This window comes from Danio rerio, chromosome 8 (assembly GCF_049306965.1).
Source record: "Danio rerio strain Tuebingen ecotype United States chromosome 8, GRCz12tu, whole genome shotgun sequence".
In the NCBI taxonomy this organism is placed as follows: Eukaryota; Metazoa; Chordata; class Actinopteri; order Cypriniformes; family Danionidae; genus Danio; species Danio rerio.
The window spans coordinates 26,800,812-26,822,852 of NC_133183.1; the positions used below are offsets into that span (position 1 = coordinate 26,800,812).

At 36.5% G+C, this 22,041-nt stretch overlaps 1 protein-coding gene and 1 long non-coding RNA gene across 3 annotated transcripts in view; one reads left to right on the forward strand and one right to left on the reverse strand.

Moving 5' to 3' along the window:
• The first annotated feature begins 5,403 nt into the window (after positions 1 to 5,403).
• LOC141375631 (uncharacterized) lies at positions 5,404 to 7,369 on the forward strand. Its single transcript, XR_012384359.1, has 3 exons — positions 5,404 to 5,458; positions 6,692 to 6,797; positions 6,920 to 7,369. It is a non-coding gene; the product is annotated as an uncharacterized lncRNA (long non-coding RNA).
• Positions 7,370 to 13,992: 6,623 nt separating this feature from the next.
• Positions 13,993 to 22,041, reverse strand: part of kcnc4 (potassium voltage-gated channel, Shaw-related subfamily, member 4) — a 47,496-nt gene continuing 39,447 nt past the window's right edge. Inside the window, exon 5 of one of the 2 annotated variants that reach the window (XM_073909918.1) lies at positions 13,993 to 14,479. The gene's annotated coding sequence lies outside the window, so the exon portion shown is untranslated. Of the gene's footprint in view, positions 14,480 to 15,681; positions 19,469 to 22,041 lie in introns of those variants that run through there. The other variant, XM_073909917.1, reaches the window with a different exon arrangement.

Genomic DNA, 22,041 nt, shown 5'->3' on the forward strand with positions numbered 1-22,041 from the left:
AAATTCTGATTGTACTGTGTGTGATTCCATGTTTTCATCACAATCTGATTGGTATAATGTATGGTTTATTATCAAAGATGATCAAAGACTGCAAGGAAAGACACTCCAAAGTCAGCATGTGTGTGAATACATGTTTCTGTTTTAGGGGGCAGAGAGTGCGTCACACCTGACCTCTCACACTGTCCACTTTACACACTCTTGTTTCATCTGTATCCTGTAAACAGACTCACCGTCCTCAGACACAGCCACTCTCACCATCTCTGTCTGTTTCTCACACCCACTCACACAAACAGAGGTAAATCTAGGAGTGACATCCTTAATTATAGAACAGGACATTGAGGTCCGTCAGCAGATGTTTTCTTGGCTGATATGCAGCTTCCTTTTTTCCCATCACATTCTACCTGATTTAGCATCAGCCCGTCAAACGCACAAAAAATAAATGTAAATGTATGTGCAACAAAAAAAAACACAATTGGAAAGACTTTTTTTTCTTCCTAAGTTTCCAAGCTATATAGGAAATTTGCCAAAACCAGTGAAATAAATATCAAAATTGGAAACCAAAATTTTCCAATAGAAAATTGGAAGATTTCCGCTGCAACATTCGGATAGTAGGGTATTAACGATTCAGGCTGGTGGTGGTGTAATGGTGTGGAGGATATTTTCTTGGCACACTTTGGACCCATTATTAGCAATTGAGCATTGTGTCAACACCACAGCCAAATTCCAGCAGGATAATGCGCCATGTCATCTCAGACTGGTTTCTTGAACATGACAATGAGTTCACTGTACTCAAAAAGCCTCTACAGTTACCAGATCTCAATCCAATACAGCACCTATTAGATGTGGTGGACCGAGATATTCGCATCATGGATGTGCAGCCGACAAATCAGCAGCCACTGCGTGATGTTATCATGTCAATATGGACCAAAATCTCTGAGGAATATTTCTAGTATCTTGTTGAATCTACGCCACGGAGGGTTAAGGCAGTTCTGAAGGCGAAAGGGGGTCCAACCCGATACTAGTAAGGTGTACCTAATAGAGTGGCTAGTTTAACTATGCACCTGAAAAAACTTTCTAGTTCAGAAAGCTTTTTTTAATTTGCTAATTTGCTATTGCATACCTTCTTAAATGATTCCTTTCAACATGATAATACAATGCTTAAAATATCTGTGCTGTTTAAAATTCAGTCACTGACTAACTTTTGCCTTAATTCTGGATTTATCGGGGGCTTGCCACAGCAGAATGAACCACCAATTATTCTGGAATACGTTTTACACAAAGGATGCCCATCCAGTCGCAACCCAGTGCTGAGAGTACACTAACTTATGAAAGCCCAGTGCTAGAAAACACCCATACACACTCTTATTCACACACATTCAATTTAGATTCCTTAATTCACCTATTCTTATGTTATGGACAGTGAGGAAACCGTAGCATCCAAAGGAAACACACACGAGACTGAGAAACTATGCAAAAACCACAAAGAAATGCGTCCTGGCCCACTGGGACTCAAACCAGTGAGTGACCTTCTTTCTGTAATTCGACCGTCATGCCACCTGTTTAAAATTATTATATCATATTTTCTGGACAGAATTCTGGATGAATGAAAAGATTAGAAAAACAACATCCATTTGAAATGGAATTTTTTGTTACTGAAAGAGTGGATTCTGATTAATTTAGTGGATTTTTGCTGAATCAAATTTTTCACAATTGTTTTTAATCCTTAAAGATTAGACAAAAATAAGAATTACTAAGCCTGAAATGCTTCAAGAGGATGAAGAGGAAGACTTTTTTTGTTTAGTCTATTTTGCCAATTGCTGCGTGACTTTTTCGTCGTAAGCGAGCTGGAAGAGGATCGAGGAGACTGCTGGGCCATTGTTTTCCTCGGCCCTGGGGAGTGATGATCTAGGGTTGAGTCGCTGTAGGAAAAGAGGCCCGAGCCAAGAATGTGTGCAAACCACACGTTTCAGCACCTACACACTTACACTTCACACTACTCCTTATCCGTTCACACTCTCACTGAGAGCAACAGACACAGATAAAGACAGAGACTGGCTATGAAGAAAACAGGACACAACTTCAAAATAAAACAAATACAATAATACTCAACCAACATCAAAACCATTCCTATAGGTCAACATTCCCCCTAAATTGTTTATATACCTAAACGATTTCACAAAAAGTGTATTTCATTATAATAAGCAATCTCATCATAGAGGCATGATTCTTTGTCTCAACAAGTGGCTCAACAGAATATTCTAAACAAATATCCTATGAAACCTTACTAAAAGATCCAACTGCTGGTCAAAAACTTGTAACTACACAAAAGCAAAACATCACCCAGCTAAAAGGCACATCTTTTCTTTCAGAAGCCTCACATTTTCTCATTAATTCACAAAGGCATATAAGTAAATCATTTTCACCACTAGAGGGTGCATATTCACAACAAACAAAGGCTGTTCTCAAAATGCGTTCTTCAGCAATCTTGTGTCCTCATGTTACACCATCATCAACCGCCAAAGTTTAAGTCCAAAATTTAAGACCACAAGAACAGAGGATGCGTGAAAGTTCCCTGATGTGTTCTTAATATCAAGGATGCACAGATGCAGACTTGAGCACCGAACTTGCTCTAGAAGTCCCAGAAGTCATTGCGACTAAAAACAAGAGGTGGTAAGAGCAGCATTTTATATGGATTTATTATCAAAGTTTAAGATATAACATATTTCTCTCAGGAATTTACTAAATGAGACGATAAAAGTAAACATTAACATAAAAGTCTTAATAAAGACATAAACGCATTAAGGATGTTTATTTACTGAAATTCATATTGAAATCAGTTTTATTTGTATTGTGCAAATTATATTTGTAAGTTATTGTGCATGTTTTACAGTTGAAGTCAGAATTATTAGCCCCCTTTGAATTTATTTTTCTTTTTAAATATTTCCCAAATGATGTTTAACAGCGCAAGGAAAGTTTCACAGTATATGTGATAATATTTTTCCTCTGGAGAAAGACTAATTTGTTTTATTTCAGCTAGAATAAAAGCAGTTTAAAGGACCAAATTATTAGCCTCTTTAGGCTAAATATTTTTTTCAATAGTCTACAGAACAAACCATCGTTATGCAATAACTTGCCTAATTACCCTAACCTGCCTAGTTAACTTAATTACTCTAGTTTAGCCTTTAAATGTCACTTTAGGCTGTTTAGAAGTGTCTTGAAATATATCAAGTCAAATATTATTTGTTGTCATCATGGCAAAGATAAAATAAATCAGTAGAAATTAGTTATTAAAATTATACATTATGTTTAGAATTGTGTGGAAAAAAACTCCATTAAACAGAAATTGGGGGAAAAAAAGAAACAATGGGCTAATAAAGCTGACTTCAAATGTACACGTACACACACACACACACACACACACACACACACACACACACACACACACACACACACACACACACACACACACATATATATATATATATATATATATATATATATATATATATATATATATATATATATATATATATATATATATATATATATATATATGGTCATGTGAACATCAGGAAGAACGCAGCATCTCATTTCTCAGAGGACGCGTTCTGTGTTCTTAGTCTCTGGAGGTGATCTTGCAAGACCGGTCTCCACAAGAACGCAAGTCCGTTCTCTGAGTTCTTAGAATTGAGAAACAGCCAAAGACTTAATCCAAAACTGCCATGAGGTGGAATCATGGGAGTTGCTGTCTTCATCACATCCTAGGACTCTTGCAGACATCATGTTTATAGATACGCTAACATATTCAAAACGTATTATCATGTAGTATGAAGCAAATTGCTTATGAAAGATGAGTGCAACACAGCACAAAAACAGAAGACCGGTTACAGTTCTTCTGTTCACAATAACATAGGGAGAGGCAGCACTGTTTTATCATACTAAAACATTTTTTGGTATATGTTGTAATGCTGCTCTACACAGTCTAATAAAACATCAAACTGTATTGCAGCATCTTTGGTTTTTGCGTTTTCTATTAAGTGTGTGTGGCATCATTAGCACAGCAACCCACTACACTTTCTGTGTCATTTGTTAAAATTGCTTTTTTTCTCTGGATTTTAACATTCTTTTAAACAGTGATTGTTTTGTGGATTTTGTTATAAAATAATCCTACAAATTGTGCCTTTAAGGCAGTTCTGACTGAAGGCGTCTTGATTAAAGTTCATCCCTGAATGTTTCTTCTGTACCATGAATCCTTTAACCCCTAAAACCACAGCAATAAGGCCAAGGTGACATCAAGATGTCATCAATAAACAACGAGGGAAAAGACTCACCTGAGCTCCAAACGTTTCCAGCCGAATGTCTTTTAAATGTTTTCCTGTGTAGATTCTAAAAAGGTGTAACAGTGAGGGACAAATCAAACCATGCTAAAATTATGAATCATTTTCATAAGAACTTTCTTAAATAATGCAATGTTTTCTAGTAAATCCACACGTTATTAAAGCAAAACAGTTCTTCAAAAACAATAGCAAAATATTGAGGATTTGACTTTCTTACCTCGTGTGTAGAAGTTATTTTCTATAAGCACGTAAAGTAACACTGTCTGAAAAAGGTCTGTATATTTTTCGCGAACAGTAACGGCATTTTTACGTTACGCGGTAATGAAAATATCCGCGTGCTTACCTCTCTACTTCCGGTTATTTTTAGTGGACGTTTTCCGTGTATATGCAAACATTTACGTCTTTCAATGATACCTAAAATTCTTTGAAAATCAATTAAAATTTGGGTTGTTTGTATCTAACAATATCAATTTGGCCTTACCCAGATAGCAGGCAGTAATCGGCCCGAGCTCGGCTGCCCTCCGGCGCCTCCGGCTCCGACTCGGCATCGGCGAGTGTTATCCGGGCCGAGTGCGGCCCGCAGCTCGCTCGCGCACATGCGGTTGTGATGCGGCTGTAGAGCACTGGCCCGATTCCGGTCAACCATATCCGGCCCGAGTCTGTCTGTAGAGTCCTGGCCGCTTCTGGCAAGGACTCGGCTGATGGCAACCGATTAAGTTCTTATTTTATCAAGTAATCTGTTAGCTCCACGTTTAATGATAATTTGAGAAAATATTCATGGTACGATAGCAAAAAAAAAAAAGAATATTTAGTGTGGATGGTCGCAATGTTTAGACGCAAACAAAACAATATTATTTATAAATAGATTATACATGTCATCTAGAGAAAAACTGTAAAATTCGCTTATTTTTGAGATAGCACGCTCCTGTGCTGACTGTTTTTTTTTAAGCAGAAGTTGGTTTCATAATAAACACATGCGTGACTAAACTCATGATCCAAACTCCAATCCAGACGGTGGCGGTAATGCTCCAAAAAGCTGGTTGTCAACCACCATGGCACGAAGATCACAAGAAGAAAAAGTTTGATTTTTCAAAGATTCCATGTGGATTCCGGTCAGAAAGGTAAGCTTTTTACTGCTTGTGTACTGTATAATTAGCGAATTTAAAGCTTAAAACATGTCCACGGTGTTTGGTTGTAACAGCGTTTAGTACTTTAAAACAGTTTGATACGAAATGTAACTTGCTTTAAGAAACACGACTGGAGCTAATGTATGCTAACGCTAACAGTTACAAACACGTCTGAAAGTTCATTTTCCTTTTACACAATGTTAGATTGTAACGTGTGTAGTAACTGAAAACTATTTTAATTATTTTAAAGAAACATGAAACGAATTTGTGTGTATGCTAACTTTGCGTTAAAGAAAGTTTCTGTAGACGAATCCATTAATTAACATGGCAAAACGTGTTTTTTCCTGATTTAACATTATAAAGTACCTTGGATGTTGAAAAAATCATTGTACAGGCGTATACTTATCCAACAGTATTAATTCTGTGATTGTGTAAATAAAAACTAATCGTTTTGGATTAATAAAATATTGTTTATCTTGTTTATGCAGTTAGTCACGAAAAATGATCGAAACTCGACTGTTTACTATTCTCTTTAAATTATCCAAGAGAAATATATTACTATGCACTTTAATTCATATGTTTTAGCCTATGTGAATCAATTATATCTTTTGTTCAAGCTGTAATGGTCAGTTAATGTAAAACTGAACGTCTTAAAGCAGATTTTGATGTTTTTTTTATGTTATTGACAGTGATAAATTCTGATTTAAATGAATGGGTAACAATATTTGTTGGTTAAGTCTTATTGTTCTTGTTTAACAAAGGTTAGAGAGATCATTTTGCAGCACATCACGACCAAAGAAGTCAATGGCACACTCTTTTGAATGTGAATAGGCATGTTATAGTTGTGTGCTAAAAGTCCATTATAAGCTGTAAACTGCTGATACATTTTCAACATAGATTGAGCTTTTCAGACATTACATTACTAATTGTTTCACAAACAGCTGAAATGGTTTATTGTTATTGGCTATCATCATCAAACATTTTTCACAATGGTAGGTTAATCTTCATGGGTACAGAATAATGCATGTGCTTGACCATCTTACAAATCTATGTCTCAGATTCATAAGGCTGTCACTCTGCATGAATCTCCGAATAAATCTTGTGCAACCTTCTGTGTACTGATTATTTACACTATAGGTATTATATGCATTAATTAACTTTGATAGTATTTCAGGATTTGAACTTTTCTTTACGGGAGGTTAACAACAATGTGATGTTTTATTATAGATGCATATGAGGAAGTTTGACTAAAACATCCACACGCAACTGTGATTTCTGACTGGTAGACAGATGAGGATGATGATCGCCTGTCATACATCTCAAGACAGAACAGGTTTGTTTGCAATTATTTTAAACACATACTGTCAACATTGTCATTGATCTATTACAACCTGTGAGTTTTGCCCTGGCACTATACTAAAGTGATGTTTTGTTTTGTAAATGTATCTGATCAAGGGACAGTATAGACACATCTATACCGTGATGAAGAAAAATTACTTGGAACAAAGAGGCTGGATAAAAGGCAGGTATGAAGATTTCAGAAATCAATGCAGCACCACAAGTACCATCACCATCAATAACTATGGCAGAAATCTTAAGACCACCATGAAGATGCACAGATACTGTACATTCCAGTACACCAGGCGTGTCCAAACACATAACAAACCATTGTTATAAAATAACTTGCCTAATTACCTTGACTAGTTAACTTGATTAACCTAGTTAAGCCTTTAAATGTCACTTTAAGCTGTATAGAAGTGTCTTAAAAATATCTAGTCAAATATTATTTACTGTCATCATGGCAAAGATAAAATAAATCAGTTATTAGAGATGAGTTACTAAAACTAATATGTTTAGACATGTGTGGGAAAAAATGTTTAACTCTCCGTTAAACAGAAATTGGGGAAAAAATAAACGGTGGCTAATAATTTAGGGGGGCTAACAATTCTGACTTCAACTGCATTTATATATATATATATATATATATATATATATATATATATATATATATATATATATATATATGTATATATATATATATACATGTATACTTGAACAATTTGTTTCTTTCATTTGCATTTATATATATATATATATATATATATATATATATGTTTATGTATATATATGTGTGTATGTGTGTGTGTATATATGTATGGTATGTAGGTATGTATGTGTGTGCGCCAAATTCTGAAGAAACATCTTGATACATTTTTAAAAAACGTAATACAAATAAAATTATAAATATAAAATTGCACAAGACGTGTATATATATATGAAATGTATAATCATCTCACTCATGTCTTGCTGTTTGTGCAATTGATTTTGTTCAAGTTTATTTAAAAATAAGTTTGACTTTATACTTCTGCAATTATTTATATTAATATATATATATATATATATATATATATATATATATATATATATATATATATATATATATATATATATATATATATATATATATATATATTTGTTTGTTTATTATTATTATTTTAATGTTTTATTAAAAAATGTTTCAAGATGTTTCTTCAGAATTCTGCAGTACTTTTTACAAGTTTGACTTGGATATTTTACGGATTGTCATTGGTATTTTTAAGATGTTTCTTGCTATATCTTAAATTGGTTTCTATATTTAGGTTTATATAAAATTTAGCTGTTTGTACAAATTTTTAATTCAAGTCTATTGGGAAAACAGGGTTGTTTTAAAAACATCTGTGTTTGTGTGTAATTTTTAGATTTTTTGTTTAAATCTTTCTGTGTGTCTTTAATGTGTTGTTTTATTGTTGTTTTTATATTGATATTCTTGTGCACTACAAAATTATTTATAAAATTTTTGTACAATTTTTTTCTTGCAATTAATAAACGTTTAACATTTATTTATTTTGTCATTTGTCTGATTATTTTCGTTACAGAATATGTATGCAGTTTGCACTTTATTCAAAGGTTAAACGCAGTGCTTACACTTTGTGTTTACATTATAGCCTGTGTTTGCTGTTATATAAATTCAAATGGTTGTAATACCATATATTAAGTACCAATGTAATACCAAAAGGTTTTATAAGGTGTATAAATACGGAGTCGCGCCAGCTCCGGGCCGCAGCGCACATTACCCTCGCGCCGATTCCGGCGCGGATGCGCAGCGTCGGCTCGCTTACGGCCGCCGCATCTGGCCCGCTTGATTCGGGCCGGAATCGGGCAGTGAGTCCACAGGCATCCGGCCCGAGTCCAGCAGCCGGAGTTGGGCCGAGGGGTAAGTCTTCGGAAGGCGACAATCTAGCCGGAACTGGCCCGAGTGTATTTTGCTATCTGGGTAGTGTGGTAATTAAATATAATTTCAAATACTTTTCCTATGCACTTTCACTTCTTATCATTTACTCACTATGTTGCTGCAAACATTCATTGACACTCAAAAACTGTTAAATATTAGCATTAATTTTAATTGTGTATTTCCTATCAGCAAGAACCAGCATAAATCAGGTATTCAAACATGAGGAGCATATGTTGTTGTTTTTTTCAACAGAGTATTTATGTTCTGGCAATATCTGGTTTCCATATGGGGCCAAATCTATTGAAAAATCACTATACTGCAACAATAAACATCTAAGATGCCACAATATTGTGCATGTGGTTTTAAAATCTGAGCATTCTAAAAAAAGACAACCTTTTACGTGGAAAACCTATTGGTTTAGAAACTGTGGTCTTTTGTGATAAATAAATCATATCAGTGGCTATCATATTATATATGAACATTGCCTATGTATAATACATATTTAATACATGTATTTTTAATATATTTAATTTATATCTATAATTACATCTAACATATTTCAGCATGTATTTACTGACATATTTGTAATTCCAATATGACATATTTAATATATGTAAAATCCAAATATAAACTTTTATGTCAAATACATAATTTGCATGTATATTTCCACGTTTCATTTTCCTATATCGGAAGACAGCAGTCGGTCAGTAAATTCAAACTTTTAAAAGGAAACATCCTGCTTTTCAGGCTCCTAACCTGATATTTATCACCTTGAAATTTTGAAAATAAATGTCTCAGATTGCTCACATTTGCATTTCCAATCAAGTCTGCAGTCAAACTATAGAGATTTGAATAGAAACTTTTATGTTTTTGTGCAAATGTAGGAGTCTGTAAGAGTGTGTGAGCCCACATGTGTGTGTCAGTTTCAGCAGCACACATTATCAAAGTGAATCCTCTTCTGCTGCACTCTCATACCGTATGTGCCTGTGCTAATGGGCTGTGGATTGAAGTGCCCACTGATTGGATAATTACAGTAACACTGTCTTAACCACTTTCCCATTGATTTTAAGAGCAGTAGCTTTTTCGCTCATCTTTAACATACATTATGTCAGGAAACTCTGAACGCTTGGAATCATACTTTCAAAAGGCAACCACCTCAACCATCCAGTGCAACTCTACTGATTACACACTCAGAATATTGCTAGAAATAGAGGGTTAATGCGTGCATTACTGAAAACGAGATTAATATTAATGCGTTGAGACCATGCATTTGTGAGAGTGGACATTTGGAATTCATAGTAATGGTTCTTTGTTTCTATTGGTTCACTGCCAGTAAAACCCCAACCAGATCGAGCGCACAGTACGTAAGTGATGGTGCACGTCAGATGTGTCCATACTAATGGCTTCATATCTGTCCACTTCATGGTGATAAAAGCCTCTCAAATGCAGAAGCTTTTGACTCCTGAACAGATTAATGGCCATTTGGTCTAACGGCATTTATCTTCGTCTTCAAAGACACAAGTTAACTGGTTATCAGATGCCTGGTGAGTTTCTGTATCAATATTGATCCTGGTATTTGCACAACTGTCAAGCAGCAAAATATGAAAAATATAATCTCAGCATTAGAAATGTTGTTACAATTGACCGATTTGTGATAATTGCCAACAGGTATTTGCTTTCTTGAATATGGGTTCAGCATGTAAATAATTAAATAAATATAACTAGCAGCTGAAGTCCCTGTTGGCAAAGGTTTAATCTGACCTTTTCATTTCTGAAATGTTAAATATACATAGGGCAGAACAGGACTAAAGGCCTGCCTGTGAAAAAACAAAACTCTGAAGGGCAATAGCACTTTACCAAATGTCTGTATTGATGAAATGTTCAGGATCCATAAAATTATTGTGTGCAAAGTCCAAAATGTTTTGACAGAATTTTAATCATTCATTTAATATGTAAGTTTTTTGTTCTTGCAAGAATGAAATAATAAAAAGTAAAAGGCATCCATATAGAAAGATCCAGTTTATACTTCAAAATATGCATTTTAAATGGGTCTAAACATTATTTGAAATATATTTAATTCCTAGTATCTTACATTAGTATTATGTTTTGTTAAACAACATCTCAAAGAGTTACATTTTTGCAGCCTATTCGAATGTTATCACTCGATTGAATGGGCGTTATCAGTGGTTATTAGCTTATAGATTTGGACCAGTAGGGGTCTTTTGCGTCTACTGGTAGGGTCAGAAGGCTGTTATCATCTATCCACATGGTTAATCAGCTATAGATCACATACGGCTGCGGCCGGAAGTAAATGAGAATTGTTTATAATTTCTATTAAATTTCCAATTAATTGTATTATATTAACATCTACCCCTATACCTCAACCCTATAAACCCAACCGTCACAGTAATATAAAAACAGTGTACCGAGTATTATTTAAATTATTTATTAAATTTCCCATTAATAGTATTTTATTAACTTCTACCCCAAACCCAACCGTCACAGTAATGTAAAAACAGATCTGGATCTGCAGTCTCTTTATTAGTATAGCTGATTAACCATATCATACTGGCTCAAATCTATCAGCTGATAACCACTGATAATGCCAACTCAATCGAGTGATAACATTTGAGGTGGGTGATTTTTGAAAGAAAGCTTTCAAATTTAAATGAACAGCTAAAACAAGAACTGATTTTAGTTAAAAATTTGGTTTATTAAAATTATGGTTTAAATGTCTCTGTAATGTAAGCTATTGTATATGCCCAGGCAACTAAAATAAATGAATTTAAACAAAATACCTCTTGGCTTGCTGCAATATAGATGTATTATTGCAACAAGTTGAATCTGACTTGATCTACAGAATTTCAGGGGTTTATTTATGTATTTTTTTGCTGACCGTTGATTGAGATTTGTAAACACTTTTGTTTGCTCATGTTGTGTCTCATTATAGTAAAGGTGAACATCTGATAGAATCAGGCAAAACTGGAACATTGCCGCTTTGTAAAGATAAAGGTTGATCACACACTTCCACTGGGCCTCTAACAGACAGGAAAGACACACAAAGGTGAACAGGAAACAGTCAAGAACAGTGTGTTTTCCAGGAAAGATTGTTTCTAATTCTTCCTAGATGTTTATACTTGAAAAACAGAACTCAATTTAGCATCCTTTAAATTGTGGTTTCCATTCAATTACCATGTTAAATCTCAATATGACATTAGAGATCAAAATGAGAAAATAACTTACTGTTTCAAAGTCAATATACTTTTTCCAAAAGAGCAGCATATTTCATGAGTAACAAATACTGAAGCACGGTATAACAACATAAAGCAGATGCATAAAAAGAACGCAAACCAAAGGGGAAAAGGTGCCATTTACACAATTGCGTTTTTCTTTTAAAACGTTGTTTAGGGGGGCAGCATGGTGTTTCAGTGGTTAGCACTGTCGCCTCACAGCAAGAAGGTGTCCAGTTGGCATTTCTGTGTGGAGTTTGCATGTTCTCCCCGTGTTCGCATAGGTTTCCTCTGGGTGCTAGGGTTTTAATCGTAACTTAATTTAATTAATCGTAACTTTATTGCATTAAGTACTATTTACTAAAGTAGAAAAAGTCATTCTTACTTACACTAAGTCACATGTACTTAGGTAAATTAAGTCATCTTAACTTTATATCAAGTATTATTTACTAATGTAGTAAAAGTAATTGTCGCTCATATTAAGTCACATTTACTTAGCTCAATTAAGTTATATTAACTCACCTGAAGCTGTATTCTGAGCAGGGGTGGATTTAGGGATTTGGGGGTCCAATTCTGGCTCGAAAGTTCTAAAATGCACTTTTTGTACTATAATTTATTTTTTATTGATTTATTTTTCTGTTATATTCTTATATCACTCAATCTCCTTTTCTTTTTTCTTAATGCAAAATAATAGTAACAATATGTGAAGCATCTTGCAAAATGTTTTAAATTATTTGTTTTCTAAAAATAATTTCACAACAAAAAATGATTCATCAATGCTGTAAACTATTTCTTTTTAAAACTAAATCTTTACCAAATTTGACTACTGGACTGCTCCATGACTGAGGGTAGGGGACACATTTGCGTTGTAATAAACTTTAAACTTATTTTTTTAATCCCTAATCATACAAAATATGGTAGAAAATAATGTTATATATAATTCATAGATACAATTTATTCTTCTAGGTATTTGGGGGCCCTCAGGTTTCCTTTGGCCAAAAGCGGTCGCTTACCTTGCTTATAAGTTAAATCCACCCCTGACTATGAGGAATGATGCTAGTAAAGTTTACTTAAATTACAGTTTTTATTATGCATAATTAAATTTTATGGTAACTAGTAAAAACCACAGGTGTCTGTACTGAAAATGCTAAAGAGTCAGTTTTATATTGAAAAAGCTGGTGTTTTATTTTAGTATAGATGGATTGAAATGCAAACTTTTGAATTGGAGGCACAACTATTTACAATCAATCTCTTGAGTGGACTGTTGCGTATCATTTACAAAATTTTCAGCTCCTCTTATATGATACATTCTGCAACCTGTTAGTGGCAAGTACAGCTATGGCAAAATATGCGCATACCTAGGTCACGTATTGCATTTTAAGCTATATAGTGTGGTTGGAGACATTTATAAAAATGCAGAAAAAATCAGTCTGGACAAGGAGCATTTCTGTCATTCTAATCCTTGTATATCGCTCGTAAACATGCACTTGTCTAAAGAGCTACAAATCCGCCAGTATATGGACTACAAGATCCAGTCATGCACTGCACACACACACTGGTTCCTAATCCTGTCTGATTGCTAACTCACACAGCTGAAAGTGCTCATGGACTAATTACAGGACTATTTAAACAGCGCGCACACACACACACACACACATCAATGCGGAGTCTTGTTATACTGTTGTAAACATTACGATGCAATTGCCTTTCCGTGTTAGACCTCTGCTTTGTTGTTTTGTTTGTTTACGTTGCCTGCTCACTTCCTATAATGACTATTTGCCTGTGTTTTGACCACATCTCTGAATTCCCTGTACACAATTGTTTGCCCTTGTGTTGACCGTTGCTTGCTTGACCTCTCTGTTTAATAAACCTGCGTTTGGATCTGCATTCCCTTGTCAGCATCCACTTCACATTACAATTCCATTCTAAAATGGATGCCTTTAAAACTAAAACAGAAAAAAAGTTTGTTGGAAACAAGTAACCACTGATTTCGAAAGTAGGGAAACAAATATAGAAGTAAACCGTTTCCAGTTTCAGAATTTTTTTACAATATCTTTTTTCATGTTTCAGCAGAGGAAACTTAAACATCACAAAATTAAATTTTCTGGAGAACAATCCCAATAAAAATCTTACAATTTTTAAACAGTGAAAAGTAAATTATTAAAAAAAAAAACTTTGATCTGCACTCTGCAGAATATACACATTTTAACACATTTCTCACTCTCCCAAAAGATACGTTCAGCTTAAATTAGAGACATAATCATAGTGACCTTTCTCAGTCTCCGAAAATGAATCACGTCAAGTCTGAACCAAAAAGGAAGCGCGGAGAAGACAAATGGGCCGTTGGAAGAAATAGCAGGACGTGTCCGTAGACAGCATGAATCTTAGGGATAATGACCCAAAACCTGTCTCGCCTGCTCCAACGTTGAGAGATGACGAACGGGGAGGGGCAGAGACACCCGAGAGCGCTGTAACCATGACAACTCCATCATGGCACCTCTTTCATCACCAGAGCTGGGGGTAAAACAAAGTGGGTGAGCATATATCAGTCTGTGAGCGTGAGCTGGTCATAGCAGGCATATAACGGATCCATGATGAAACCATTTAGCCTGTCCAGTGTCAAAAGCATTTGCTTTTACTTTCCTTTTACATTTTTTTTTTGTCAGATGTAACTAAATTCCATCTGAAATCAAAATGTACAATGTTTATTTTGCTAGCGCTCATTGTTACTGATTAGTTGAACAATTAATCCATGCAGGTTAATCCACTGAAAAAAAAAGTTTGCTTTGGTAATCTTCAATCAAAGTCTTACCATTTGCATCAGTTTAATGGCTTTAGTCATAATATTCTTAACCATGCCCCTCTTATCGTTAATTTGCTATGAGAGAATGATGTGGAAAAAGAAAGCCCCGTCCCTACTTAATATTTAGTTTCAGTTGTCCTCCTTACACTGGCTGCCTTTTAAGTTTTGTATTGATTATACAATATTGCTTTTAACCTATAAAGCTTTATGGAATCTAGCTCTTGTTTATCTAACCAATCCTCTGTCTCGCTACAATCCAACCTACTCTTTAAGACCAGGGCTTCTGGTTGTACCCAGAATTCCAAAGTCTACTAAAGGAGGTTGAGCTTTCTCATTTATGGCTCCTAAACCTTCCTGATAATGTCCGAGGCTCAGACACACTCTCTCAGTTTAAAACTAGGTTAAAGACCTATCTTTTAAGTTAAGCATACACTCAATGCAGAACATAACAGCATGATGAATAAGTGTGCTCAATGCAGGTGAGTGGGCTTGATAAACCACTTGTAGGACACACTCCTCCTGTCTTAATGCACCAGACATTTTGTTAGAAACACTCCTATGCTTTATATGTTTGTTTCTGTGTTTTTTTATATAACTGCAATTTTCAGAATTTCAAATATGAAACCAAACCATTTTGGTGATCACAATTAAACCTGTTTACACAGATTTCTTTATATAAATCAGTTAAAAGAGAGAGTTTTGCTTTTTTATAAATATGCAATCATAGGTTGCCATGTCTCATAAAATGTTTGGAGAGATCCCTTTATTAAATATCTAACTTTCTCTAATTTCGAATATAAAATTAGATCACACATCTAAACAGAAGCTTTAGGTGAAGCTGCTGATTTCCACTCAAGTAGTATTCTTCTCCTTGCTAACAAAGTAGCGAAGGAGATATTTTTTTTCCTTGTTTGTCAATGATATTTTGTCGTCTTGTACACCAAAAATGGCTAACTCAACACCAGGTTTTATTTCTAAACTGCCTGATTTGAAGAGTAAGAGTTGCACACATAGGAAAAAGCACTGCATAAAATTGCATTGTGTTGTGCTGCCATCTTTAAAATAGGACCACAGTTTTTTTTTTCAGTAGATGTACATGAGGTGCTAGTTTTACTATAGGTAAATAAATATAATAAGGTCTATTTAACTGACTCTCTGATTATATTCATTTATTTTCCCTCAACTCTCGTCGCCACAGCGGAATGAATCGCTAACTATTCCGGCATATGTTTTATGCAGTGGGTATATAATATAATAATCAGATTATATAATAAGTATTACACGATAAATGCCTTTAAAGAAATTTAAACAATTAAAGACACGCCATACATTCCAAATGGGATAAATCGCCCTACATAGGGCACTTTGATGTGAACACAAAAATCATGGTCACCATATTGAAGTGTGGTTCCATATCGAAGTGCTCAAATCTAGCCAGATTGAAGGGCCCTTAGAAATGGAGATGAACTAAGTCTATATTTAACCTCAAAGTAAAAAAAAGTTTTCCGGAAGCTTTCCAGCTGGCTCCACTATACCTCCCATGTATATGGTTAAGTAAAATAGTTACACTACTTACAATTGAAATAGGGTGACTTGTAATCTGTAACCTATTAAATTTCCAAAGTAACCTTCAGCAAACATATTAAGATCCTATTTTTATACATCTGATACTCTGAAACATAATTCAATATGTTTTATTTTATGCCTACAGTTTCAGGGAAAAAACAGACTCATTTGATCAAGTGTGCGATATAATGTCAAACATCTAGACTGAAAACATTCTGTTGTCGAGGTGTTTAAGAAGAGATTGAACATTTCTGTGGGTCACAAGTCCTCAGAGCAGAATGTCTGTCACAGCTGTTACTCTCGATAACAAACATTTGTTACCAAGGAACCCAAATGCTCAATCAGGCCCAGCCAAATAACAAGCCAGAAACCAACTGGCCACTTATGCATTTTCCCTTTTTTTTTCAACTGGCCACTTCTGCGACCCAGCTCAAGTGGTGTTTGAGCAGCTCTCCATGGTTACCGTATTGCCATGACAACTCATTTTATGGGGCGAAAAAAACAACAACAACAACAACAAACGCAAAAGGAAAACAATGCAATTAATTGGCGAGCGAGTGGATGACAGAAAGCATGAAATGCTGCCATCCGTTTCCCTGCATGAAAGCTTATGTGTGTCACTTTCTCCAAAACTCAGACACTGTGAGGATTTTTTTTTTTGCATGCCAGACTGTTAAATCATTCACTGCGGCTTCCTGTGCTCCTGATTCCCCTTTCAGCTAATGGCTTCTGCAGAAGAATTAGAGATATTGTGGATCTCTTTTGTGAATATAACAGCTGTGTGGAAATACAGGTGCTGGAACATATTTAGTGCAATTTTTAATCAACAAGTGTACAGGGATTACATGTTTCTATACCTGTTAGTTAGATTCAGACTGTAATCTCAGAAATGTTGAGAAAAGGTTTGTATATAAACCATTTTTGTTGTCAAAAGATCCAAATTGTGTTTTTTGTGGTACCACTGGAATATCCTGCTTTAATAAAATTGAAAATATTAGTTAATGATGGAAGTATCCTCAGTATTTACACAAATAAAAGTTGCTTTTTAAGGAGATACCGACATTTGCACTGTTAAACATCAATATAAAATATGGATTACATAAACTGAAAATATGCTTTATGGTATAACAATAGTGACAGGTCAGATTAAGTGTGGTTCAAAAAACCTTTTATGAATCTAATGAAATCAAGGACCATGTTATTGCCCAGAATGGCACAGCTGGGGCCCCACCCTGGACCCAAGCCTGGGGTTGGGGCTCGTATGTGAGCGCCTAGTGGCCATGTTTTATCCCATGCTATCCGGCTGTGCTCAGTCTGAAAGAGTGATGTGGGAGTATCCTTCTGCAGGATCCCTCAGGGGTCGATCCAATTTGGAACGGGTGGTGGTCAAAGGTCAGGACCACAATGACGCAATTCTCAGACACAGAAACTGGGAGGGCAAGAGCCTGAGCTTGGTTTCACCTCCATACACAGTTTGAGCTCTTGAGTCTCAACCTCATTGAGAATGGCTGGAATCTTCTACTCTAGAGTTGGCCATGGTGAAAGGTGGTGGGCTGGTGTGGAGTGGATTGCAGCCCACCAACTTAGCCGATATGTGTTGGAGTTTTCCCTGGTGACTGAGAGGGTTGCCTTCCTGCACCTTCGGATCAGGGATAGGTCTCTCACTGTAGCTTCTGCTTATAGACCAAACACCAGTGCAGAGTAACCGGCCACTTGGAGTCCTTGGGAGGAGAGTTGTAAACTAGAGACTCTGACTAGGGACTCTGATGTTCTACTAGGGGACCATAACGCACACGTGGCTAACGACAGTGATGCCTGGAGAGGCAGGATTGGGAGGATCTAAATCCGTGATCTAAATACAATTGGTCCAATCTAAATCCGGACTTCTGTACTAAACTCCATGTTCAAGGGTGTACACCACTTCACATGGCCGGACAGACCTGGCAAGCTCAAATGTATTATCAGGGTCATCTGGGAACGTCTGGCTGAACCCCAAGTCAGAGGGATTTTTAACTCCCACCTTCACAGTCATGTGTCACAGCCATGTCACCCTGCAGCCCAAGACCGGTTACTCACAGAAGCTAAGCAGGGCTGAGCCTGGTCAGTACCTGGATGGGAGACCGCTAGGGAACACTAGGTTGCTGTTGGAAGTGGTGTTAGTGAGGCCAGCAGGGGGTGATCAACCTGTGGTCTGTGTGAGTCCTAATGCCCCAGTAAAAGTGAAGGGGACACTATACTGTCAGTGGGCGCCGTCTTTCAGATGAGACTTTAAACCGAGGTCCTGACTCTCTGTGGTCATAAAAAATCCCATGGCACTTCTCGTGAAAGAGCAGGGGTGTAACCCCGGCCATGATCAGCCCTTATGATCATGGCCTCCCAATCATCCCCTTCCACCGAATTGGCTCTATCACTGTCTCTCTGATTGTGAAGCGCTTTGGGTGTATGGCCATACACAATAAATGCGCTAAATAAATACACATTACATTACATACACCTTCGGAAGAGCTTTGACCAGATCCCGAGGGAGACTGGAGGCATTGAGGCAGAGTGGTCTGTGTTCTCCATTTTACGTGGCTGTGAGAAGATGTGAATGCAAGACCTGTGGTGCCTGTTTTGGCAGCAATCCACAAACCCGGTGGCAGAAACCAGAAGTAAGGGATGCCGTCAAGCTGAAGAAGAAATCCTACCAGGTGTGTTTTGCTTGTGGGATTTCCGAGGCAGCTGATGGGTACTGACATGATAAGCCTTCTGTAGCCCGGGTAGTTGTAAAAGCAAAAACTCTAGCCTGTGAAGAGCTCAGGAAGGCCAAAGAGGTTCTGGCAAACTGTCTGGTGCCTCAGAAGAGGGCAGCAGTTCTACACCAACACTGTTTACAGTAAAGGTGGAGAGCTGTTGACTTCGACGGTAGACAGAATACTTTGCTCTGTCTAGAGGAGCTTAAAGTAGAGAAAAGTCAGTTGAGGTGGCTCGGGCATTTCTTTAAAAAGTCTCCTGGACATCTACCTAGGGAGGTGTTCCAGACATATCCCACTAGGAGGAGATCACAGGGAGGCCCAGGACACACTGGAGGCACTTCGACTCTCTGCTTGGCTGGGAATGCCCTGGAATCCTTCCAGAGGAGCTGGAGGATGTGTCTGGAGAGAGGAAAGTCTGGGGTTCTTTACTGAGTCTGTAATACTTACAATAAGATTGTATTAATGCTAGTTAATGTATTTACTAACATAAACAATAAGCAATACAGTACATGTGGAATGAGAGAAAGTCAGAAAGAGGAGAGAAAAAGAAAGACAGATGCATAGAGAATGAAGGAGCTACACAATAATTAATGGGGCTTATCTCTCACAGTCGCCTTGGAGATGGATGTGTTTTGAGCTCTGTTTAAAACTGTAGAAGTGAAGCAGCACAAGCTCAGTTCTGCAGTCAGACAGATGTGCCAGGCTTCGAATCAAACACACAAGAATCAATGTGCTCCGAAACCTACATCTGCACCTTAGGCAAATGCCTACACAATCCTCAGTTTAATATTTAGACTTTATTTGTACTCCTGCAGAAATGCATAGACACACATGCCTACATAATACAAATTATGAACAGCTGTTTCTTTAGACACATAACACTGTACATGTTCATTCTTAAAATTACAGTGCTGTACCATATCATTTAGGCCCAATCCCAATTCTACCCCTTAGCCCTTAACCCTACCCCTCGTTTTGCGCATTCACAACAAGGGGTAGGGGTGTCCCATTTCTCTTTAGCTTAAAGGCGTAGGGCTAAGGGGAAGGGGTGAATAGCCCTTCGAACAAAGATTTTTTCAGAACTACACTCAAAACCAAGGGGTAAGAAAATTTCCCAGAATACACCAGCCACAACGGCAGTATTGCTGAACCCAGAAGGAGATCCACAAATTAGTATTTTTTTGTCATTATTCTGAATTTTTATGACAAACAAACATGTTTTAATATATTCATAACCGCGCTTGTATTTTACCGCCACTCTACACTCGAATACCCTGTCAGAAAAGTCTAGTGGCTGAGAATGAGCTTTTTACCGTGTCTGCTATAATGTAAAGTCGCCTTTCCAATGCACACGACATTTGGACACGACTGTCGGAATATGCCCCCTTGTGGCAGCCGCACAGTATTTTCAGTGTTGTCGTGCACCACGGGGGAGAAGCTGATTCTCACGGTGTCCGAAATAAAGGAGGGCAAAAGCAAGAGCCTTTATTCTCTGTGCGTTTACATAGTTTAATGGATGAATGAATACTAGAAACTCATAGACCGCTAAAATATTGGAGGGAATATGGAGACAACATTAAAAATATATATTTTTTATTACTTTCTTACTTACATTTATGTTATTATATTTTTATTATATCAATTATTATACATATATATATTTTTAATATAGACTTTTTATAATTCAAAAAATAACCAAATAAACTCCTATTTCTCATCTTGAGTGCACGGACAACACTGGAATACATGATATCCGGTCGACAGGTCGCATACGCTCTAGTCGCAGGAGTTCAAATATTTAAACGGATCAGCAGCTCAATTCAGATCTGAATTTTCCGCATGCGTAGATGATCGGAACTCAACGCAGCTCCCGGACTGCTCTCCATTGGAAATGAATGTCCTGAAGTCTGTCGCATGTCGTTTGTATTGTGCAGTAGAAAGGAGGCTTTAGTGTTGTTTTTGTGTATTTACATAGATGAATATGGCCACTGTGTAAATACAGAGTACAGTTACGATCTTATTGCCACATTAGATCGTTATGATAACATAATATATGCCTTCAGTGATTTCCTGAAGATAAATACCAAAAAATAACACAACTGGAATAACTACAGCAGTCGCCATCGTCTGATGTCATATGAAGTATGAGAAGGGGAAGGAATACAAAAATAGAATTGGGATTGGGCCTTAGTAAAGCCCAAAGTATGCTTTGGTTTTTACGTGCACTATGGTATGTGTACAGTGCAAGACACACTCAGTCAAAATGTTCTAGTTTGGAAGGCAATCAGGGTAAAAGTCTTTAAATGATGACATTTTATCATGGCAACATGCTCAGCCTGACTGTGTTGAGGCAGCAATTTTGTTTTGTCCCCTTGAAACATTTTCGTAGTGTTTCGTGCTGTCTGCATGTGTTGTGAGAATATGCACCATGTTTTATTAATTTGCTTGTGTTGAGAGAATTCGCAGCACATTTTCATAATTTGTTTGCTTTGTGAGAATTTGCAACATTTGCTGTCAAACCACTGAAGATCTTATAATAATTTGCAGCCGTTTTCTTAAATTGCAGCATGTTAATTCTGAGTGTAGACATTAGACATCGACAAATCTTTCTATTAAGCATGATGTGTGTTGATGAATATGTTGAAAGACTGTTGTACACTAAAATACGCAGTATACTTTGGGCTTTGATATAGAAGCCTCTTTATTTAGCATGTTACATCACCCCTGAAACACACAGACAAACTTACAATTACTGGCTAAAGGCAGATACTGTTGAATCATTATGAAAACGATCTGTATAACTAGACAGTGAATGCATCGTCTTGCTAAATACAGTAGTGATACTCCGCTACATACAGTAGTATTGATATTTACATGATGCATTTTCTTGTCTAAAGAGCATGGCGTTGCACTGGTATGAACATAAGGCAACTATGGCAGACAACATACCAGAAAAAGTCTTACACAAAAAA